At 40.1% G+C, this 25,472-nt stretch overlaps 1 protein-coding gene and 1 long non-coding RNA gene across 5 annotated transcripts in view; one reads left to right on the forward strand and one right to left on the reverse strand.

The window, feature by feature from the left end:
• CDK19 (cyclin dependent kinase 19) overlaps positions 1 to 25,472 on the forward strand; it is a 208,481-nt gene that overhangs the window by 14,943 nt on the left and 168,066 nt on the right. Inside the window, exons 1-2 of one of the 4 annotated variants that reach the window (XM_039529103.1) lie at positions 12,072 to 12,093; positions 13,830 to 13,891. The exons of 2 other annotated variants lie outside the window; for them this stretch is intronic. The gene's annotated coding sequence lies outside the window, so the exon portion shown is untranslated. Of the gene's footprint in view, positions 1 to 12,071; positions 12,094 to 13,829; positions 13,892 to 25,472 lie in introns of those variants that run through there. One more of the 4 variants, XM_039529104.1, reaches the window with a different exon arrangement.
• Positions 2,326 to 12,657, reverse strand: LOC120400498. Its single transcript, XR_005595865.1, has 3 exons — positions 12,422 to 12,657; positions 11,754 to 11,876; positions 2,326 to 2,462 (listed from the first exon to the last, which is right to left on the reverse strand). It is a non-coding gene; the product is annotated as an uncharacterized LOC120400498 (long non-coding RNA).

Consider the following 25,472-nt stretch of genomic DNA (forward strand, 5'->3'; position numbering starts at 1 on the left):
GAGGAGTTCATGGTGTGGGAGGGGGCTCTGGGCTGGGGCAAGGGGTGAGGGCTCCGGCTGGGTGTATGGGCTCTGTGGTGGGGCTGGGTATGAGGGGTTGGGGGTGCTGCGGACTGGGAACGAGGGGTTTGGAGGGTGGGAGGGGGATTAGGGCTGTGGCAGGAGGTTGGAGTGTAGAAGTGGGTCAGGGGTGCAGGCTCCGGGCAGCGCTTACCTCAAGCAGCTCCCAGAAGCAGCAGCATGTCCTTTCTCCGGCTCCTATGCAGAGGCCCAGCCAGGTGGCTCTGCGTGCTGCCCCATCTGCAGGCACCGCCCCTGCAGCTCTGATTGCCGGTGGTTCCTGGCCAATGTGAGCTGTGGGAGCGGTGCTTGGGGCAGGGGCAGTGTGCGAAGCCCCCTGCCTGCCCCTATGCATAGGAGCCTGCCGGGGGACATGCTGCTGCTTTTGGGAGCCGCGCGGAGCGGGACAAGCCCCCGACCCAGCTCCCCGGCTGGAGCACCGAAGAGGGGCAAGTCCTAAACCCCGCTTCCTGGCGGGAACTTGAGGGCCGGATTAAAATGTCTGAAGAGCTGGATGTGGCCGTAGTTTTCCCACCTCTGGTCTAGTGCCTAACTTTGTACAAAAATATACATGAATATTAATGAGCATAGTTCTGTATTTTGTCTAGAAGCTTGTTCCCTTTTTAAAATACCATTTTAAACTAAGACTCTAACCTCTACTGTGTTTTTTTTTTATGAAACCCTGTTAGCTTTTTTGAGGGCAAATCTATCAGACAAGCTAAATTTATAAAATAAATTAGTCTGTTCCTTTTTAAACTTGCTCAATCAAATATTAACTATCTGTTCTTGTCAGTGCGATCAAGTGATATAAAATATTTGAACACCTTATCAGACTATAGTTTGGAAAAACATTCTTAATGTTATAAACATCTTGATTTTGCTAATTCTGAATCATAGTGAAGAAGTTTGGTATTCAGTAACACGCAGAAGAGAGAGTTCAAGAAGCAAGTGTGATTGAACCATTAATTAACGAATCTGCATTTAGCTAATCAACACCACTGAGCAGCCTCTCACAACTCTCAGGCGAATACATAGATGAGAGCTGTAATGAGGTCACATGTTAGCAAGTTCTTAAAGTAAACTAAGAAAATACATTTATTTATGTCTGAATATGACAGAAAGTGACAACATATCAGAATTATCTAAAGTGATAGTTCATGAAGGCTAACTTCGAGCACTCAGTAGGTAATCTGCTGCACACCATCCATCCATCTCATGATCCTCCACCATTTCTTCCATAATGACTTTCTCAGGATTATTTCCATCTCTGTGCCTCATGTGACTAAAGTACATAAGTTTTTTGCATTTGATTTCTGACATCAGGGTCTGCTTCTCTCCAGTAATATTTCTAACATGGGCATTTGTCTTTTTTTTTTTTTTTTGCATCTGGGAGATACGTGTCTTGGCCTTCACCACATTTCAAAAGCTCCAGTTCTTGTCAGCAGCGTTAACTTTCCATGATTCACATCTTTAAATTGCTATGGAAAAAAATAGAATTTTTACCAGTTGCACCTTCAGACATCTTGAGATGCCATGTTTTTTTCCACACTTTCTTAAAGGTGGCCATATCTGAGTGAGCCATCCCTAGTAGTCTTCCAATTTCTTGGGAACAGCCTCCTTGGTTGTATGTAAATGAGCCCAGATAATTAAATTCATCTACTGCTTCTGCAGTTTGTCCATTAATCAGTGAAGCATGTGATCAGTACATGATTGTACTCTCCACACTTTTCAGTGATGTGACTTGGTGACATGTGACTTGGCCCTCTCTGAAACTAGCTTGTTGTGGTGATAGTTCTGTTTCTGTCCTTCATTTCATACAGTCCTGGATTATGTAGAGCATAACTTTGCTTTCATGAGATATAGGGAAATGGTATAATAGTTACTACACTCTATGATGTTTCCCTTCTTTGATAAGGGCAGAAAAATCCCCTTCATCCAGTTCTCTTGCCAATTTCTAGTCATCCATACATCCTTACAAAATTTCCATATACGAACAATTTTGTGATCTATTTCTCATGCTTTCTCAGGCTTCATTTTCATAATAGAATGTACCACTTTCATTCACAAGATTTAGGGCTTTGGCTCTGTACTCTCGTCTGTCATCTTGAGGTATCCAGATTAGCACAGTAATCTCTTCCCCTGCATTTACTATCACCACCCTCAGTGAGGACTCTGCAGTCGTGAACTTTTATTACGTTTGATTGTGGGTAAAACCTTTCAGTAAGAAGTCTGACTATTGTGAACATACCTTTTGTATTACACTCATTATAATTCTCAGGTTCCATACATTTTTCTCTTGTATATTTGCTCGTGTCTTATCCAGTCTGTTTTGAATCTGTCTGCTCAGTTACTTATATTCTCTTCTACAGTCTTCTGCCTCCAAGCCTTTATTTCACTGTGAGCTTGAGAAAAATGACAAACAGCTCAGTTAACCATGGTTTAATCCTACACTGACAAAGGGTGAAGAAGGGCAGGCAGTCCCCTGGTGGGACAGTAAAGAAGTTGGGGGGAGTAAAGGTTTTGGGGGTGCTGGTGTCTGGGCTGGGCTCTGCCCCACGGCTGGGCTCTGGGAGAAGGGGTTGTGGGTGTCTGGGCTGGGGGATGCCTGCAGCTGGACTCTGGGAGAATGGGAGTGCAGGTGTCTGGGCTCTGGAGCACCACACAGCCCCCTCTAACTGGAACTGGTTGTTGTAGGGGGTTTCTTTAACTCTCTATTCCTGGGGGAATCCTTTTTGTTGCTGTTTGTATTGTTGACATACTTGTTGACAGATGTTTTGAAATAAATTATCAAAATAATTGAAACTGGAGTGATTATATTGTGTTGTTTTGACAAATAAAATATGCAGAATTTTAAAATATTCTTTGCAGAATGTTTAATTTTTTGGCACAGAATTCCCCCAGGAGTAACCCTTTAACTCCCAGTGTGGGGTTTATACAAAAGGTGGGCCCTCAGACTATTAAGGTTGCTTTATTATATTAAAGGTCTATTTAATCAACCAAAAGATCTATTAGAAGTTGAATGTAACTTGATCTATCATCAACATATAAATTCTGTGGAAAAAAATCTTAGCATCTTAATATGAGACTTTACACATATTATGCTTCTGAACTATTAAAGAATACGAAAGCCCACCAGACCCTTCTATAAGGAAAAGGTCAAAAGGACTCTCCAGTGCAGCTACACAAGGATCTCCTTCAGAGCTTAGCTTTGTTAGAGAGCATGAACTGCACACCTGACATGGGGCCTTTTGCACCCAGTTGGGAAGGAACAAAATTTTGTCCCTAAAGTCTGTGACCATACCACAAAAGGTTACTGCCGTGTTCTTATGGCTTTTCCTGTTACTATACAAAATGCATAATTTAAATTTTTCACAGAATTTGGCCAGTGTAATTTAATATTAACAATTGTACAAATGTTTAGCCAGCAACTTATTGTATTCCACCAGCTTCAAATGTATCAACCTATACTGTAAAATGTAGAATGCCTATTGACTATCAACAAAACAGAAAATCATATAAATATTCTATGGCATGTACAACATTTTGTATGATGTACATCAGATTTTAAGATTGAGAATTTTGGTGGTGACTTTGTTAGCTTAAAATAAGGTAAGGCTTTCAGGGAGGAAAGTGCAGTTGATAAGCTATTGGTAAACTTGTTCTCTGCAGAAATGAGACCTTTATTCCCTTTAACTGAAAAAGGTAAAGCTTTTAATGTTTGGTGCAGCGCATAAAAGATTAACTCTTTATAATCTGAAATTAAACCTATCATTGCTGAGAGTGGAGATGTGAATTGTCTTTTCAAGAACATGTTATGCTTAAAAACATAATTCTTTTAAGGGTATTTAATAACTTACTGGTTTATCATATGTTCCAGGAAATCTACTTAAAATCTTGATATTGGCATTAAAATACATGGTAACTACGTGAGTTGTGAAAACCTGACATACAATTTAATAAACATTGAGACAAAGAGTCTTCCATTTTATTTTAATATGACTTAAATACATATAGCATATAGGAGAGATGTCACTTATCTGAGAGCAAGTTGAAGAAGAACAAAATTATTTTTATAGTAAAATAAAATCTAAATGTGTGGTTTTAGTTTGTTACTCATGCTGACTCAACCATTCTAACATGTTGTGTGTTTGTAATTTACAAGCCTGTCTGACACCTTAATGATTTAAATTCTTAATCTTTGTATATATTAAAAAAAAATCAAATCTGGAGCATGTATTAGCAATGATGGCTGGTCTTCCAAATTGCAGTGAGTGAAATTAGACCTGACCAAGCATCTATCTTCCATTCCAGTCTCTGCCTAAGGGTGTTTTTCAGATAAGACAAACATGCAGTCTGTCTGACTCTGGCTCTGAGATTGCCGGGCCTTGCTGCCTCCTCATCAGTGAAATTGTAACCTGAAGTCAGCAGTTTCTATACTTAAAATCTAGTTTACCCACAAACTGCCTATATGTATACCCTTTATTAAAGCTAGCTAAAGACTGTAGAACAGGGGTTGGCAACCTTTCAGAAGTGGTGTGCCGAGTCTTCATTTATTCACTCTAATTTAAGGTTTTGTGCGCCAGTAATACATTTTAACGTTTTTAGAAGGTCTCTTTCTATAAGCCTATAATATATAACTAAACTATTGTTGTATGTAAAGTAAATAAGGTTTTTAAAATATTTTAAGAAGCTTCATTTAAAATTAAATTAAAATGCAGAGCCAACCGGACTGGTGGCCAGGACCCGGGCAGTGTGAGTGCCACCAAAAATCAGCTCACGTGCCGCCTTTGGCACGCGTGACATAAGTTGCCTACCCTTGCTGTAGAAGGTAAGTCAGCTCAGCTGGAGAGGCCTGGGATGGGAATATCAGTAGCTCCACAACATGCTTCCTGTAGACCTCTGGCATCTCTAACAGGCTTGGAGGATTCTCCTCCTGTTTCATGTGTGCCATAAGGGGAACATTAAAAGACCGCTGTAGAGTTTCATGGGTTCTTCCTTCCAGTGAGCTTTAGTGCCAAAGTCCTTTTTTCCCCCCCTTACTCTGTTACAAATTGAATGAAAGTGGGGATGTTATGATCTTTATAATGGTTTAGAGAAGAATCTGCATTCAGAATATTCCACACACTTGTGGTCCTTGTTAAGCAGAAGAATAAGCAGTACAGGCTCCCTAATAAGATCAGTGTAGACCTAATATTTAGTGTTCCTATAAAATTATCTTCTATCCTTTCCATAGTCAAGTAATAGGGGGATATTAGACTGGAAAAGATAGTATGCAGACTAAGCTAGTCATAGCTGAACTTGATGTTACAACACAGTAATGTTATTTCCAGGGGCTGTATTTACAGAATTGCGAAAGAGCAGGCAGCTAAAGATATTGGTATTGTTCCTAAATAATTTGGTAAAGTAGTCTTTATTGTTTAATTAAGAAAATTATTACACAGGATTCCATGAAACTGGTGGCAAAATGCAGTGAGCTTCTCTGACAGTCTGAAGAGCCTTACTGCTGTGCCTTGATGTATAATTCACAGATAAATAGAAGTGCATCACTCCTTTTTTTAGGTAGTGGAGTCCTTAATGATAGTCTGATTTAACATCATTGGAGTATAAATTCGTCTTCTCACCACTTAATGCCTAATATATTTGGTTCAGCAATAATATTTCCCTTCCCCCCACCTCCTTATCTTTGGATAATTCTTTGTCTTGTGCTGTTTGCTTCTCCGGAAAGGAAAGCTTTTAGAATCTGCATTCTATTTTGAGTGATTGCACATGTCAATTCCACTTCAGGTGTGTGTGCTCTTAGTGCACTAGAGTTGAAGGCTTTTCTGCTCCACTCCCTCCTCAGTTCCTTTTTACTACCCAGGATCAGTAGTGGAAGTTGATCAACTTGCTACTATAAGTTTTCTCTCACTCCAGGGGATTGATTTCCCTTCTGTAAATAGTAGTACTTGTTAGAGTAGCTTTTCTTTGTTATTTCTATTACAACTTTGAGTGTCAGGTTCCTACTATACAAGGGGGACTGTTGACCACTACTGGGGTATGCCTTGGTCTCCAGCCTTTTAAGCCTTGTGCCGGCTGCAAAAAGTCTGTTGATGAGTGATCTTCATTCCAGGTACATAAAGTGCATCGGTCAGGGTCACTTCCAAGACCATCGCCAGATCTGCAGGTACTTCAAGTCCCAGAGAAAAACGATAGAGAAGTGAGACTGTATCACCTCCTCAGGGAGGTCGCCCTGTGTCTACCTTTTGAAACTTCCTGCTTGGGCTGGGCATCAAGGAATTCTACCTTGGGTGATTCCTTCACTGGATATTGTGGAAAGTTGAAAGGAGGAGCCTGTGGTGTCTGGGGATTCTTTGTCTGTCCAGGGTGACTACAGGGCCTACTAAGAGTAACTAAAGAGAGTAGCTCCTGAACCACCTCAACCTGAATATCAAGTGAGGCAGAGTCCCCACAGGCTGGTAGGCAAACTACATATATATGGTATGATCTTCTTGAGTGGCGCTGCCTATAAATTAAGTCATTCTAGAGTGCACAAAAACTTTGTGGCAAATGCGATCTTCTCTGCCTCCAACAGTGAAGAGGTCTGAGGGAATCTACCATGTCCCTTCTCAGGGCTATGAATGTTTTTAAACCTGCCAGGTTCCTTAACTGTCTCATCAGTGAATGAAAAAAAGATCAGGGACAGTCTTCTTCTACCCCAGTAGACAAAGACAGAAAGAGACTCTACCTTTTTGGTAGAAAGATTTATTTCACAGCTAATTTACAATATTGTATCTTTCTAACCAGCAAGTCTTAATGGCCAGATACAAATTCTCCCTTTCAGGCAATGTATTGAAGTGCTCAGACAAGTTGCTGGAGGAGGCAAGGCAGGAGTTGCAGGCCATCTTAGAATAGGGCAAACTGATGGCTAGGACCTTTCCGTGGGCTGCCTTAGATGGTGCAGATTTGGCAGCCAGAGCCAAGGCACCTGCAGTAAATGAAACCATGGACATCTGTGCATAATCATTGGGTCTCCTGAAGGAGGTCTGGTCCAGCAGACTATCCAGCAACTTCACCTTTGAAGGTCCTACCCTCTTCTCACAGAAGACTGATCAGAAACTCCATAGTCTGAAGTATTCAAGGGCCACACTGAAACTTTGGGAACTTACATTCCTTTCCCTAAAGGAAAGCAATTCTTTGTACAGTGTCTCCAGAGATACCAGCTCTTTCCACCAAGGCAGCCTTGAAAACTCCAAGAAAAGCAGTGGAGGGGACCACCACAGGAAGAGACTTCCACTTCCTCAGTTTTCTTCCATGGTAGGTTCTTTGGACAGTCTGGAAATCCAGGCAGCCTGTTTGACTGTTTTACTGAGGACAGTGTCAAATCATTATGTCCCAGTTTCTCCCTTCCCTGTTGTTCCAACAGGTTATCTCACTTCCTATTTGCTTGGGCCCATATCATGATAGATCGATTGGGTGCTAAGTATTGTGGAACAGGGATTTATTTCCACCCTCCTTCAACATCCCTTTTCAGGGACCACTCTCAAGAGGTTGTCCTCCTCCAGGAGGTCCAGTCTCACCTTCGTTTGGGAGCTATAGAAGAGGTTCCCTTCTTCACATGACCTCTTGATCTTAAAGGAGGTCTCAGACCCATCGTAGACCTCTAAAATATGAACAAATGTATAAGAAAACAAGGGTTTGTATGAGCACTCTAACCTCCATCATACCCTTCCTGGATCCTGGTGACTTAAAGGATGCATATTTCCATGTGGCTATCCATCAAAGCCACAGGAGATTGCTAAGATTTCTGGTCAACACAACCTGTTGTTAGTTTGCAGTCCTGCTCTTTGCCCTGTTTTCTGCCCTGCAAGTATTTACAAAAAGGCATGGCATAGTGGCTGCATCCTTAAGAAAATCAGGAGTGCAAGTATTTCCTTACCTGAATGACTGGCTGGTATAAGGTAGATACAGACTCCAAGTAGAACTCAATTTATGCAGGATCCAGTCCCTCTTATTGATCAACAAGGACAAGTCAGTCTTCTCCCCAGTTCAGAGAACAAAATTTATATGGGCGATCCTAGATTCTACAGTAACCAAAGTGTTCCTACATCAAGCCAAATTCCAGAGAATGTTTAACATTTCCGCAGATCTCAAAGCCCATCTAATCACAACAGTAAGAAACTGCCTCAGACTACTGGGGCATATGGCCTCCTGCACATATGTGGTTTGGCACGCTGGACTTTTGTCTCAGGAAATTGCAGAATTGGTCAAAGACTGGGTATTCTCTGGCTCATCACCACTGGACATGCTGATTTGAGTTCCTGCATGAGTACTAGTCTCAAGAGGTCATCTAGTCCAGTCACCTGCACTCATGGCAAGACTAAGTATTATCTAGACCAGTGGCTCTCAACCTTTCTAGACTACTGTATCCCTTTCAGGAGTCTGGTTTGTCTTGTGTACCACCAAGTTTCACCCCCTTTTAAAAACTACCTCCTTACAAAATCAGACACAAAAATACAAAAGTGTCACAGCACACTATTACTGAAAAATTGCTTACCTTCTTATTTTTATCATATAATTATAAAATAAATCAGTTGGAATATAAATATTGTACTTACATTTCAGTGTATAGATCAGTATAAACAAGTTGTATGAAATTTTAGTTTGTATTGACTTCGTTAGTGTCTTTTGTGTAGCCTGTTGTAAAACTAGGCAAATATCTAGATGAGGTGATGTACCCCCTAGGAAGACCTCTATGTATCCCCTGGTTGAGAACCACTGATCTAGACTATCCCTGACTGGTGTTTGTCTAACCTGCTCTTAAAAATCTCCAATGACGGAGATTCCACAACCTCCCAAGCAATTTATTTCAGTGTTTAACTACCCTGACAGTTAGGAAGCTTTTCCTAATGTCCAACCTAAGCCACTCTGGCTGCAATTTAAATTGCTTCTTGTCCTATCTTCCAGGGTTAAGGAGAACATTTTTTTCCCTTCCTTCTTATAACAGCCTTTTCTGAACTTGAAAATTGTTATCATGTCACCTCTCAGTCTTCTCTTCTCCAGACTTGACTTAAACCCATTTTTTTCAATCTTCCCTCATAGGTCATGGCTTTTTTTTTTTTTAGACCTTTAATCATTTTTGTTTCTCTTTTCTGGAGTTTCTCCAGTTTGTCCACATCTTTCCTGAAATGTGGTGTCCAGAAGTGGACACAGTACTCCTATTGAGACCTAATCAGTGCGGAGTAGAGTGGAAGAATTACTTCTTGTGTCTTGCTTACAACGACTCCTGCTAATACAGCCCAGAATGATGTTTGCTTTTTTTGCCACAGTGTTACACTGTTGACTTATATTTAACTTGTGGCGCAGTATGACCCCCAGATCCCTTTTTACAGTATTCCTTCCTAGGCTATCATTTCCCATTTTGTATATATGCAACTGATTGTTCCTGCGTAAGTGGAATACTTTACATGTTTCTGTATTGAATTTCATTCAGTTTACTTCAGACTGTTTCTCCAGTTCTTCCAGATCAGTTTGAATTTTAATCCTATCCTCTAAAGCACTTGCAACCCCTCCAGCCTGGTATAGTCCGCAAACTTTGTAAGTGTACTCTTTATGCCATTGTCTAAATCATTGATGAAGATATTGAACAGATTTGGACTCAGTTACCCACCCACCTTATAGTAGCTCCATCTAGGTTGTATTTCCCTAGTTTATTTATGAGACGGTCATGTAAGACCATATCAAAAGCCTTACTAAAGTGAAGATATACCACATCTACCACTTTCCTCCTATGCACAAGGCTTGTTAACCTGTCAAATAAAGCTATTAGGTTTGTCGTCTTGGACTAGTGGATGCATTTGGCCAATGAGAGTATGGGGGAGAGAGTTCACTTTGGCTCTCTCTTACCCACACTGGTTCTAGTTAAGGATGTTTCTTCTCTAGGTTGGGGAGCTCACCTACAAAACCTACCAACTCAAAGTCTGTGATCTCATGAAGATTTGGCTGTCCACATAAATGTGTGGACGTGTGGGCTGTTCATCTGGCCTGTTGGGCTTTTCTCCCATCACAGTGGAGAGGCTACATGTTCTCATGAACAACACTGTGGCAATATTCTAAATGAATATGTAGGGAGGGGCTGTATCAGACCATCTCTGTCAAGAGGCAATACATCTTTGGGAGTTTGGTATTGCCTGTGCAATACATCTCAAAGCCTCCCACCTTCTTTGTGTTCTTAGTATCTTGGTGGATCGCTTGAGCAGATCATTCAACAGAGAGATTATAAGTGGCCTCTTAGTTCAGATAACGTGAGATTCATTTTTCAAACTTGGGGGCGGGGAGTTACTCACATAGACCTGTTTTCTATTTGCCTCAACAGAAAGTGCCTAGTTTCTTGTTCCAGAGTAAGGTGACCAGATGTCCCGATTTTATAGGGACAGTCCCGATATTTGGGGCTTATTTTTATATGGGCTCCTATTACCTCCCCACCCCGTCCCGATTTTTTACACTTGCTATCTGGTCACCCTATTCCAGAGGAGCTCACAATCCGGGATTTCTGATTGATGCTTTTGTACTTTCTATGAAAGATGAACTAGTGTATGCCTATCCTCCCAGTCTACTCCTTCCCATGGGGGTGTTCAGGTTTAATTTAGATCATGCTTGCATCATCTTTATATTACCAGCTTGGCCTTAACAGCATTGGTTCTCCAGTCTGCTGAGCCTCTCTGCTAGGACTCTTTTGACACTACCTCCAGAACTCAAGCTGAGCTCCCAGGACCATGGTCACTTGCTATATCCCAACCCAGTTGCTCTCCATCTGATGGCCTGGATGCTCTGTGGTTAACACCTCAAGAGTGAAGTGTTCAGAGAATGTGCAGAACATTCAGCTGAACAGTAGGGAGCCAACTACTAGATACATTTACCCATTGAAGTACAACTGATTCTCCTTTATGGTGAAAACAGAATGGTGATTTTCACCACTCCTGGCCTCTCCAATATATTTTGAACTGTTTGTTCCACCTGAAACAACAAGACCTATTGATTTAGTTCTGTCAGAGTTCAGCTGGCAGTGTTTTTGAATGTTATGTCAGTCAGATTCTTAAAGCATTTGGTCAGGGGTTCTCTCCATGTGATGGATCCCATTCCTCCTTGGCACTTAGATCTGGTGCCACAAGTTTTGATGGTTCTGCCTTTGAACTGATGGCTGCAGGCTCTTTACTGCAACTTTCTTTGAAAGAAGTATTCTTACCTCCAGAAGAAGGGTGGTGGAGTATGAGCATTGGTAGCTGACCCTCCTTACGCATTTTTTTTTGTATGGATGAGGTATGTGTACCTCTACATCTGAAATTCCTGACTATAGTAGTATTGGAATTCTACACCAATCAAGCCATATACTTAATGACTTTCTTTCCTAAGTCCCATTCTCATCAGGATGAGGAGAGGCTCCATACCTTAAATGTTAGAAGGGCGATGGCTTTTTACTTGGACAGGACTAGATAGTCTTTTAGATAAACAGCTGGGATGACTGTCTGTTGTGGGCAGGATGAAAGGTCTTTCAGTCTCAAAGCAGAGGATTGCATCCTGGATTTTGTCCTGCATATGCCTGTGCTATGACGTTGCCAATATACCCTCTCCAAGCAGAGTGGTAGCATGATCTATGAGATCTCAAGTAACTATAGCTGACATTTGTAGAGCTGCAATTAATAGTTATTGGTACATACTTTTACTACTCATTACATTATATCTCAGCCTTCTGGAGATGCCACATTTGGTTGAGTAGTTCTTCAGTCCTTGTTCAGGTAGACTGTGAAACAGACCTCTGGTTTGAACTCCTTGTGAGTCACCTGAAGTGGAATGGATATGTGCAATCAATTGAAGGAAAACATGCTTGCTAACCCTGTTCTGTTACTGTTTTTTTAGATGTATTATACGTGTCTATTCTATGACCCACCTTCCTATCTCTCAGAGTCTGTTCGGTCAGAGGGAACTGAGAAGGAGGTCTGAGGTGGCACCCCACTTTATACCATCATGCAGCAGCATGAGGAAGTGCCACTCTGACAGGTACCGTTAAGGGAAAAAAGAATCTGACTCTGCAGTTGGCATGCACACACCTGAAATGGAATGGGCACGTGTAACACATTTTGAAAGACAACAGTTACAGAACAGCTTAGTAACTTTTTTTTTTTTTTTTTTACCAGTCAGTCATGTCAGATTTTGAAGAAACAACAATATATGCACAGTTCTAGTAAAGGCTGAAAGAACTTATCTGGACCTAGAACTAAAGTAAATGAATTTTTAGCGGTTCAGAATTATTTAACATGGAGACATTTGCTTTTACATTATAAGCAGACTGTCAAACTTAGTATCCCTAGCCATGGAAGAAACTTACCTGCATATATTATAGTTCCTATTCACTAGTGGTACTGTGGAATCGGCTTAATTTTAGCTTGGTGATATTTATATGAACCCTCCATCAAGAGGGTTGATAGTAGCAGAGGCAGTCTCTGGGTGGAAAGGAGCGTGAATTGCCAAAGAAGATTTTTCTTTTGTGTCCTGCAATAGGGTTAGAAAAACTGCAGCTAATAAACTCTTTCTAATTAGCAAGTAGAAACCCTAAAAACTTGCTGGGATTGCTGATAGTATAGTAATCTGAGGCCTTTATAATCAATTAAGAGTTATCTCTGATTCTCCTAGTTTAGGAGTTACTGGAGAGAAGGAGGAGAACTAGGTTAACCTACTACTAATGGTGCTGGAAGAGAAAAGACCTGGTTCACAAATATCTCCTGCATTGCCTGCAAGGTTCTTTTTGCATAAATACCAGTGAAAGACCTTCTCTGAGAAAGTGCTTGTCTCCATCCTGGCTCAGGTTATGGTCTAGCTCATGGGTAGGCTTTATTAAATCCAGAATATTCATCATAAACACACGGATTCACTGTTGTCTTGGTTAAATCACTTAACCTCTTTTGTTTCCCCATATGTAAAATGTGGATAAATACATGTCTATCATGGGTGCTCTGAGGCTTGCTTAGCTTTTGCAATACGCTTTCAGGTCTTATGGTAGGTTCTCTAGAAATGCAAAGTAGAAGAACATATAAATATGGCATTTTAAAGCATGAATTTTGCAGCAGTAGGCAGTGAATTTGATTTATTTCTTAAGCTGTAAACACCTTCTGAGTTCATAGACCCTGGTGGACAGAGAGACAAATAAACAGAAAGGCAGCTACGTTCATAGTGTCTATTCTAAAAATGCAGCTGAATATATTTACCAAATGAAGGGCAAAATCAGGCTATATTTATGTTTCTAATAGTATCTTGTAATAAAAGCTTGTTTTTAATTCTTATCTAGTTTGCTGTCCTGTAAGTTTCCTGTATCTTATTATTTTAGTGTAACATTTATTTAACTAGACTACTTAAAAAAAATCTGATCTGTCCAGTCATTTGTCCTGTGGTTTAGATTGGCTCCTCTGATTAAATAAATATACAATTTTTAAAAATTACTGTCTGTGTGCAGCATATGTAGAAATACTACTTCTAACAGAATGTAGAATTGAGAGCATTCCCTTTTCTAATTTTTTAAAAACAAAATGTAGACTCAGATTACATTTTGGATGCTGAATCCTAATAATTGCTTTGTTTTGGGCATTCATTTATGTAAATATAGTACATTGACAAGTCTGTAAACAAAGTAATAATAAACTAAGCATAGCATTTAGGAATTTGGCATTGTTGTGTTTTGAGAAGTGTAACCTTTAAATCTACATAAACTTCTCTGCCTTTTACTTCTGCTGTGTTCGTAGATTCCAGAAGGGCTTCGTGTATGGACTTCCTGCCATGGAGGTAGCAGAATATTCAGCAGAAGGTAAAGAGGAGTGCTGCCTTCTGGTGTCATTGTATGTTTGCTGGGGTGCCTGGCATTGTGTGGTGATCTATTAGAAAGAAGGAACCATATATACAAAAAGTGCAGTGGTGTTGAAAAATGTAAATCGGACAGTGACATTCTGGTAATCCAAACTTTGTGTAAAATTATTTGCATAAGTTAAAGTTCTAGTGGAATGATGAAGGACTGCAAATGCTCCTTCCCTGAAAACTGAAGTGATTAGAACTTATTTTCAAGATTAAATGTATAGAAACAAAGTGCTAAGTATAATACTTTTTCAAGGATGTCCATTGTGCTTACTGTGAGATACTTCCTGCTTGCCCTAACTCCTGTTCTGTTGTGTAGGAAAGACTGCCACTTGCTCCAGGATTGGGCTGAATACTTCAGATGTGGCCTGTCATCTTTCTCACCGATGTTAAATGTGGATTCTTGATATCTCGAGGGCTTTGATATTTCCTCTCCATTTGCATCTCAATCACGTCCCATACCTCTAGCTCTATTTTCAAGGCTTCTTACACGCTGAAATACCTTAGCCAAATACATTTTTGGCCAAAGCTTGAGTTCTCTTGTGAGACTTTCTTTTCTGGTGAGGCTGCCATCACCTCATTTAGGTCTTGGCTGTTAGCTTCAAGGAAAGATGGAAGTAGCTGATCCAAAGCTGTAACTACTATATATGAAAGGCACAGATTATTCACTTTCTATATTAAAAGAAGAATGATCTTTGTCTCATTAGATATAGCTCTGAGTGCTAAGTGATTAAACAGGTGTTTGCACCCTTGGGAAGAATAATTCTAGGCTGCAGTCCTTTAAAGCAGAGCTTTGTTTAAAAATTGGTCATTAGGATCTCCTGATGAGAGATCCATCTTAATGTCCCTACGATCTCCAATTGTTATAAATTCTGTTGCCCTCTGCCTTTGTTTTGTTTTCAATTTTATACTGAAAGGAAATGTTGTGCACTTTTTTCCAGGTCATCGATGTATAAAGTGAATAAGATCTCTCCTAAAATAGATACAACTCTTGTCATCTGAGTGGTGTTCTGGTTGTGTTTGATTTTCTTAAACCATGGAAAATAAGTTTCTGGCATGTCTTCCACTTTTTTTTTCTAATTTTTAGATTTTTAAAGGCTATTATACTTGACAGGCATGTGTTGAAGTACAGTTTAATAAAATCTTAAGTATGTTCTTCATAGGTAGTGTATTCCGTTAGTGACAAATCCTACTATCACCTCCACAGGTATGCTGGCTCATGCTGGTAGTGGAACTGGAATGGTTTCAATGTAGAGGAGTTCAAGGGCAGAATGCTGTGAGGCATTGCAATTCATGGGTACTCCCTGTGTGCTATGGCACCTAGGGCTCTTCACAGCAGGGCTCTTTCTGCACCACCCTACAGGGGAAGATTGGGAGCCAGGTCAGAACATGTAACTTCATAGATCTATCAGCCATTCTTCCTCGTACACTTCTGAAACACTGACCCCACACTAGCAACTGTTAGGCCATGCTGCTGCTGTTCTGCCACTCTTCATATGGGGAGGATTCTTCCCTTCCCCAGCCTTCAAGGAACTAGTTAACATACAAGCCAGCTACTCTGCTCTTAAATGCTTTGTCTAGTCTTGTTTAAAATGTCTCAAGTGGGGATGGAGTCTTCCACTGAAGTGGTTATTTAACAGTCTGAGATCAGATTTTCAAAGCGTTGGCTTTGATAGACTGAATTTTCTTTCCATTTTATCTCATTCTGTTTATACCTCCCTACCTTACGTAATTCTCTATATTTGTTGTTTACATTTTAATATGTTAATAGATGGCTGGAATCGATTCTCTTTAATCATTTAACAAAATTGTAAACTTTTCAGACTCCATTCCATCACATCCAGTATGGAAATACTGTTTGACAACACCCGCTGGCCCCTCCCCCCCAAACTTTCACTCCTACTAGGAGTAGTGAGAGGTCTCGTGGCCATGCCAAGTATCTTGTCATTTTTCTTTTGAACTTTTTCCTTGCATATTTAAAAAAGTTTTCTTTTCTCCATTTGCTTTCCCTTTTCTCTACTTTTCTGATTTTGTTGCACTTAGCTTCATTTTGAGATGTTTCAAATTTTCTTCTGCACCTGATATTTTATACTTTGCATATGAATTGTATTTTTAATCTATGGATTCATGCATTTAACATCTCTTGAAGTGTTATAATGGTTGCTTAGGCATACATTGCCTGCCTTGTCTTCCTGCTTAAATTCATATCTGGAAAATCTTTTTTTGAAGATTTGAAGAACTAGGGCTAGGTATGTAGGTACTATGGATTGAATTGCAATAAGAAGGTAGAGTGTAACTATATCAAAGCCACTACCTAAGTAGCTGAACTTCTGCCTTCTTTGTTTGGCACAGTTACTATTCCCAACATAACAAATAAGGAATTTCTGAGATAAGTGAGCAAAGGAAAGACTTGCCTTCTTCAGGCATTCCATTTGGAGATAAGAATAGGAAATCTGGTCTCATTCAGTTGGCACTGTGACTGTGAAAGTATTTGGGACAGGGAGATAACCATCAGTAGCTGTAGAAACCATTGGGGAAGACCTTATTTTACAATGTCTGCAATACTGGGGTGTGTGAGACCTAATGTTGGCAATAGACCACTGTTGGGTACATAGTTATGAGTCTATATCCAAGGACTTGCCTAGACAGGTGTTTCCCCTGTGATCACTGTCTTCATGATATTTCATTGAAGGGGCTGTGTGGTCTCTGCTAAAAACTAAGAACCTGCTGGTTGTCACGGTTGTTGTGGGATATATGTATGGAAAATATTTTATGCTCCAAAGCTGCTGGAAGTGAAATTTCAATTGAGGCAAGATTTTCTCAGAGCCAACTCAATCAACAATGAGAACAATTGACATTGTTGGACCCAGCCTAGCTAAGTGTTTATAGGCTAGACAAGGGGCGGGCTTGGGCCTTTACAAAGCACAACAGAGCCCCAGAAAAAAAGACCTTGACTAGCCTGCAGAGGGAAAGAATGGACTTGTAGCGCCCAGAATGAGATGTTTGTGTTGCCAGCAGCTGATAGCCTTGGGCGAGAGGGCACAGACAAGCCTTCTTCCTGCTGTAAGTTGGCAGTAGATTCACCCTGTACCCCTTGGTAATCCCAAAAGTGTAAGTGTGGATAAGAGCTAACTGGCTGATGCACTTCTTGGGTAAGACTTAATTCAGTTTGGGGACAATACAGAGAGTCTGAATATATGCCTTTATTTGCCTTTTGATACTCATGTTTGAAATCTAGGAGTCTTGTTGCATTAAGGGCTGCTTTTGTCTGTCCAAAAAGTAGCTGAAAACGAGAACTTTTATCTTTCATTGGAAAGGTTGCATCCTGCTTCTCAATCAGATGCATATCTCCTCACCATTATTTGCGCTCATTATTTCCATATGGGACTATGACTGTGTGCTCTTCCCGGGGCTATACTTGCGAGCCACTTTGAAACGTTAGCTAGTGTCCAGTATGGCTACTTGTTGAGCAGTGTTTCATTCATGAAGTATATTATACCTGTGCTCCAAAGATTGCACTGGGTTTCCAGTTCATTTCCGGATGCAGTCCAGAGTCTTGGTTTTGATTTATTAAGAACATAAAGAGGGGTTTATAATTTATGTTCTAAATATCTTGGTGATCACATTTCTGCTTATACTTTACATCTATAGTTGAGAGTAGATTGTGATGTTGAGGCAAACAATTGGTAGATTTAAAAGTCACTACTGAGAGTATAGTATTCTCATTGAAGAACCCTGGACTCTAGGATTCTGGTGGGGGAGGTGGGGGGGAGAGAAGCTGCTCTGCTTTCAGAACTGGGTAGCCGGAGAGCGTTGTCTGCTGGCCAGGCTCCCAGCTCTGAAGGCAGCACCACTGGAGAAATAAGCGTGGCATAGTATGGCATTGTCACCCATACTTCTCTGGTGCTGCTGGAGATGGCGCTGCCTTTAGAGATGGGTGCCTGGCCAGCAGCCGCTGATCTCTGCTCTGCCTTCAGAGCTGGGCGATTATATGTACTTGTGTGGTTGGGGAAGGGGCGTAAACTACTACAAATACAAAGAAGGGGTGTTTGATCAAATAAGTTTGAGAGCCACTGTTTTAGCTGGTGAACGGTGTCTGTTAGAGCTTGCATTGGGAGCATAACCCTCTAGAGCAGTCCGTTAATGCAGATAGTTAATCGTGATCTTGTTATACAGGTTGAACTATATTTAATGATATCCAAATTAAGCCTACTTGAATTCAAACTGAGGCCATTATAATATATCTGAAACATACTCTGAATAGTATAGATAAAGTAGTATCAGAGATTACAGCAATGGACTAATTGTCAAGTCTTTCTGATTTCTGTTACAGACACCATGGTCTTGGGCAGGTCTCTTCTCTGTCAACTTATCTGTAATATGCTTTCTAATTCTTGAAGTATTGTGAGGCTTAGTACTAAAATCCTCTGAAATGTGTTAAGGGAAGTCTTATGTTCTTCTGAGATGAACATTTTGAAAGTAGACTTGTTTTTGGACTTGTTTGAGGAAAATGCAACGGGAAAGTGGCACCAGGAAGAAAGCATAAAGTTGCATTTTGCTTTTCTGCAAGGAGTACTTTATTTGGAAATAAACGATTTTTTCCTCCCACTGTAAATTAAGAAATATTAACCTTGAAGACTTTCAGAACTAGGTTTTGCCTAGTGAAGGAGAGAAACTGTTCAAGGTGAGAGATCACCTCATACACTACACCTGGTGTGGCATTTTACAATAGAAAGAGCCTCCTATCTATCACTTGCTAGGATTGAAGGCTTTTGTTTCCCATGGCAGTTTGCAAAGTCTGGAGCCAGGAAAGTTTCAAGCCAGGATACAAGTCTCATGTAGTTCAGCTTGTTGTAATGCTTTTATTTTTCATAAAATAACAAGGTTGATAACACTTCTGGAACCAGAATACCGGTAATACCAAAATAGTCCCTTAATACCCATAGCCTTGAATATGAGAATTTTAAAATTTCATAAATGAAAATACACCTCTACCTTGATATAACGCTGTCCTTGGGAGCCAAAAAATCTTACAGCGTTATAGGTGAAACCACGTTATATCGAACTTGCTTTGATCCACCGGAGTGCGCATCCCCGCCCCACCCCCCCCACCCCCGGAGCACTGCTTCACCGCGTTATATCCAAATTTGTGTTATATTGGGTCGCGTTATATTGAGGTAGAAGTGTATCTAATAGCTGCAACAGCAGACATTTTAAAACAATGCTTTGTTTTTGGAAGATCATTGAATGGAATTACTTGTGTTGTAACCAGCTAAGGGAGAAACTTGTCTGTTAGTGAAAACAACTCTTATCTGATTTGTTGTTAATAGTCAAAGGTCTGTGTATGAATAAGTTGCCATCTTTTGGATTGCCCAAAAACTGCAGAACTACAGAATAAGGGCCTCTTACATGACTCTTCAGATTTATGGAGTGTATTATAAAGACAGTTCTTGTGCCTCTCTTTTAATGAAAACTGCACTCATATTCTTCCTCTGATATAGATCTCACAACACTATCATGGATATTTATACTGTGCTATTCCTACAGGGATACCAATATACTTGACTCTTAAGCTTATTACATAATTCACTAGAACTTTCTTGTGTGTATACTGTAGCATCACACATTCAAATACATTTTAAAAAAAAGTTTAGGTCACTGAAGATCAGGCAGTGTGTTTACATATTGTTTTCTTTTATCGAACCTCAACATTTAAAAGCATGGAAATGGCTAGCTAAGAATGTTTGCATGGACAATTTAAGATTTCTTGTCTAGTATACAGAACTATGTATTTCATCACGGTGCAACAGTCTTAACTGACTCATGGAATGTTGGGATTTTTTAAATGGCTTTTGTCTGAAAGAATACTGATACATGGGAAATAATAGAAGCTAAAATATATCAGTTGGCAGTAGTTTTTTGGTGAAGTACTCAAAACAGCTGTTTCTTGATAATGTGTATAAAATAGGAGAAGTGCAAAACTAGTCTGATAAAACTATGAATATGGATTTGCATTTCAGGCTGAATAATTTAGCATTAATGTGTACATATGTAATTTTTCTTAAAAAAAGTTGTTTATATTTTGAAATTACTGAAAATAATATTTTGTGTGAGTTAACATTGTGGTAATATATATGTGACGGGTTTGGTCACCGAGACCCCCTTGGGTGGTGAAACTACCTCTGAGCCAGTTTTCCCTGTCAGCTTGGGACTCCAGAACCCTGTCTTGTTGAGCCAGACATGCAAGCCTGCTGCAACACAGACCCAGGGTCTGAACCACGTCCCTAAAGCTGCAGGCTTTAACCAAAAACCACTCAGTAGGTACTCCTGTCTCCAGCACCCAGACACCCAGCTCCCAGTGGGATCCAAACACCAAATAAATCCGTTCTACTCTGTATAACCCTTATACAGGGTAAACTCATAAATTGTCCACCCTCTATAACACTGATAGAGATATGCAGAGCTGTTTGCTCCCCCAGGTATTAATCACTTACTCTGGGTTCAATAATAAACAAATTTTTATTAAGAATAAAAAGGATTTAAGTGGTTCCAAGTAATAACAGACAGAACAAAGTAAGTCATCAAGCAAAACAAAATATGCAAGTCTATGCTTAATACATTTAAGAAACTGAATACAGGTAAAATCTCACCCTCAGAGATGTTCCAATAAGCTTCTTACACAGACTAGACTCCTTCCGAGTCTGGGCCCAATCCTTTCCCCTGGTACAGTTCTTGTTAGTTCCGGCTCAGGTGGTAACTAGGGGATTTCTCATGACCGTAGGCCCCTTTGTTCTTTTCTACCCCCTTTTATATTCTTGGCACAATGCGCGAATACTTTGTCTCACTGTGGGTTACCATCCTTCCTTCTAAATGGAAAAGCACCAGGTTTAAGATGAATTCCAGCATCACGTGACATGTTCATATATCCTGTGAGACTTCATTACTCACTGGCTGGCACCCTCGTATACAGGAAGGCTTACAAGTAAACAGCCATTTACAACCAGTTGTCCTAGTTGATGGGGGCCATCAAGATTCTAAGCCACCATTAATGGCCCATACTTTGCATGACTACAATAGGACCTCAAAATTATATTTCGAATTCCTAATTTCAGATACAAGAATGATACATTCATAAAAATAGGATGAATACACTCAGTAGTTTATATGCTTTGTAATGATTCCTTACAAGAGACCTTTTGCATAAAGCATATTCCAGTTGCATCATATTTACACTTATAAACATATTTCCATAAACGTGGACTGCAACGTCACAGTATACATTTCTTAACACTTGATAGGAATGTCTGTAATATGGGCAGAGTAAGGTTTATTATGTCCTTAATTAGCTATTTCCTTTCTTCTTAGTTACTGGGTTTTGTAAACAAGTTTTTGGGTTTTGGAATTTAAATTTTAAGAACTTTTTTCTATTGTGTACATAGATGAAGGGGGGGGGGCATGGTAACAGTCTTCAAGCACGTAAAAGGTTGTTATAAAGAGGAGGGTGATAAATTGTTCTCCTTAACCACTGAGAGAGATTTAGGTTAGACCAGAGGTTCTCAAACTGTGGGTCGGGACCTCATTTTAATGGGGTGGCCAGGGGCTGAAGCTCCCTGGATGGCGGGGCTCAGGTTACAGGCCCTCTGCCTGGGGCTGAAGCCCTGGGGATTCGACTTTGGCTCCCACACCCGGGACAGTACGACTCAGGCTTTGGCTTTGGCCCCCCCGACCTGAGGCAGCAGTGTTTGGGTGGGCTGAGGCTTCGGTCCCCTATCCTGGAAATAGTGTAGTAATTTTTGTTGTCAGAAGGGGGTTGGGGTACAATGAAGTTTGAGAAGCCCTGAGTTAGACATTAGAAAGAACTTCCTAACTGTCAGGGTAATTAAACACTGGAACAAATTAGCTAGGGAGGTTGTGAAATCTCCATCAGTGGAGGTTTTTAAGAACAGGTTAGACAAACACTTGTTAGGGATAGTCTAGAGATAATACTTAGTCTTGCCTCAATGCAGGGGACTGGATTAGGTGATCTGTTGAGGTTCCTTCCAGTCCTACATTTCTAGGAATCTGTGAAGATAGTTTTTAAAATTTTTAGGGCTGTGGATTAATCGCAGTTAACTCACGCAACTAACTCTGAAAAATTAATCGTGATTAGCAAAATTAATCACGCGTAATCGCAGTTTTAATCACACTGTTAAACAATAGAACACCAATTGAAATTTATTAAATATTTTGGATTTTTTTCTACATTTTCAAATATTGATTTCAGTTACAACACAGAATACAAAGTGTACAGTGCTCACATTATATTATTTTTATTACAAATATTTGACTGTAAAAATAGTATATTTCAATTCACCCCATACAAGTACTGTAGTGGAATCTCTTTATCATGAAAGCGTAACTTACAAATGTAGGGTTTTTTTGTTACATAACTGCACTCAAAAACAAAACAATAAAAAACTTTAGAGCCTACAAGTCCACTCAGTCCTACTTCTTGTTTAGCCAATCACTAAGACAAACAAATTTGTTCATATTTATGGGAGATAATGCTGTCCGCTTCTTATTTACAATGTCACGTGAAAGTGAGAACAGATGTTTGCATGGCCCTTTTGTAGCCGGTACTGCAAGGTATTTACATGCCAGATATGCTAAACATTTGTATGCCCCATCATGCTTCGGCCACCATTCCAGAGGACATGCTTCCATGCTGATGACGCTCGTTAAAAAAATGTGTTAATTAATTTGTGACTGAACTCCTTGGGGGAGAATTGTATGTTTCCTGCTTTGTGTTTTACCCGCATTCTGCCATATATTTCATGTTAGTGTCTGATGATGGATGATATTATATTTCATTTTTTTAACGTTGCACAGCAGCAATTTGACAAAAAAAAAAGAACCAAATGTGAGATTTCTAAAGATAACTACAGCACTCTACCCAAAATTTAAGAATCTGAAGTGCCTTCCAAAATCTGATCAGGATGGGGTGTGGATCATGCTTTCAGAAGTTTTAAAAGAGCAACACTCTGTTGTGGAAACTACAGAACCCGAACCACCAGAAAAAAAATCAGCCTTCTGCTGGTGGGATCTGACTCAGCCAATGAAAATGAATATGCATTGGTCTGCACTGCTTTGGATTGTTATTGAGCAGAAACTGTCATCCGCATGGATGCATGTCCACTGGAATGGTGGTTGAAGCATGAAGGGCCATATGAATCTTTATCACATCTGGCATGTAAATATCTTGTGACGCCGGCTACAACAGTGCAATGCAAATACCTGTTCTCACTTTCAGGTGGCGTAAACAAGAAGCGGGCATCATTATCTCCTGCAAATGTAAACAAACTTGTTTGTCTGAGCGATTGGCAGAACAAGAAGTAGGACTGAGTGGACTTGTAGGCTCTAAAGTTTTACATTGTTTTATTTTTGGATGCAGTTTTTTGTACATAATTCTACATTTGTAAGTTCAACTTTCATAATAAAGAGATTGCACTACAGTACTTGTATTAAGTGAATTGAAAAATTATTTTTACAGTGCAAATATTTATAATGAAAATAAATATAAAGTGATCACCGTACACTTTGAATTCTGTGTTGTAATAGAAATTAATATATTTGAAAATGTGGAAAACATCCAAAAATATTTATATGAATAGTATTCTATTATTGTTTAACAGTGCAATTAATCACGATTAATTTTTTAAATCGTGCAATTAATTGAGATTCATTTTTTTTAATCACTTGACAGCCCTAAAAATAGAATGGATAGGGCACCAGATTATTAAAACGGAAAAGTGAGCATTTCAGGCCAAGCTAATGACGACTCCTGTGGACGGACCTTTGTCTCTTGCACTGTACACCTAACAAGGTTGCTGAATAGTACAGCCAAACTTCACTGTTCAATGCTGGTAAAAATTGCTTAAAAATCATGACAAATGTAAGTGTCTGATCACTGATCAAGGCTAAAGCTCTAGTCTTTGATTCCACAGACAGTGCCTCTGAAGCTTCATGTCTCTGGGCCTCAGTTACCCTGTCTGAAAAAGTGGTTAATGCTTTGCACTTCACATAGAGTTCGTCTGTAGTTATCAAGGTAGCTCAAAAAGATGGGTAAGCATTTATTATTAACCTTGTTTTACATTTGGCTTAACTAAGTACTGATATCCAAAGCAATTTGTATGTACTAAGGTACAAGTCTACCACCTCTAAAGTGAGGGTACATCCAGACTACCCGCCGTATCGGCTGGTAGTGATCAATATATCAGGGATCGATATATCGCGTCTCGTCTAGGCGCGATATATCGATCCCCGAATGTGCTCCCGTCGACTCCGGAACTCCACCAGGGTGAGAGGTGGAAGCGGAGTCGATTGGGAAGCCGCGGCCATCGATCCCGCGCCATGAGAGAGGTAAGTCAAAATAAGATACGTAGACTTCAGCAAGGCTATTCCCATAGCTAAAGTTGCGCATCTTACATCAACACCTTCCCTGCCCTCCCCAGTGTAGACCAGCCCTAAGGAATCCCTTCTTGGCTCTGTCAATGTAACTTCTGACAATCTACTTAAATTCAGTTCCTCAGCTTCCTCATCTGAAAAATGGATCTGTGTACATTCCCCCTAGGCTAAAGTACTGTTGGTTTTTTTTGTTTGATTTTTTTTTTGGGTGGGCGGGGGACACACAGATGGAGTCAGTTACTTCAGTAGATTCTAAAATTTCTTTTCACTCTTCTTAAAAGTAGCCCTGCCCAGTTCTGAAATAGTCTCAATTTTTGTTGCCAGCTACCATTAGGGCTATGGAATGGCTGCCATATGAGGCGAGATTAATAAGACTGGGACTTTTCAGCTTGGAACAGAGATGACGGGGGGGAGGGGTATATGATAAAGGTCTATAGAATCATGACTGGTGTGGAGAAAGTAAATAAGTGTTTTTTCACACAACGCACAGTCAACCTGTGGAACTCCTTGCCAGAGGATGTTGTGAAATCAAAGACTATAATCGGGTTCAAAAAAGAACTAGGTAATTTCATAGAGGATAGGTCCATTAATGGCTATTAGCCAGAATGGGCAGGGATGGTGTCCCTACTCTCTGTTTGCCAGAAGCTGGGAATGAGCGACAGGGGATAAATCACTTGATGATTATCTGTTCTATTCATTTCCCCTGGGACACCTGGCACTGGCCACTGTCAGAGGCAGGATACTGGGTTAGATGGACCTTTGGTCTGACCCAGTATGGCCGTTCTTATGTTCTTGTGTTCTTATCTGTCTTTTTGCAATCAGTTTTACTGACAGAAAATCGGGTCTTGTTTTCAATAATGGCAATTTCTTAAACGTTTTTAACTCCTGCCCTTGAAAACTGCCTCTTACACAAGTCCCAAGTCAAAAGTTACCTGTGTTTTCAAACTTCGTAATCTTTCATTTGATTTAAGGGACATAAACTTGCACTTTACCCCCCCCAAAATAATAAAAAATCTGAAGTTGTAATTTCAAAGTACGTATATTTCAAAATATATTCTAGTTCTTGGTGAGTCAGCTATACACTTCAGAAAGCA

This window comes from Mauremys reevesii, linkage group 3 (genome assembly GCF_016161935.1).
Source record: "Mauremys reevesii isolate NIE-2019 linkage group 3, ASM1616193v1, whole genome shotgun sequence".
Taxonomy (NCBI): Eukaryota; Metazoa; Chordata; order Testudines; family Geoemydidae; genus Mauremys; species Mauremys reevesii.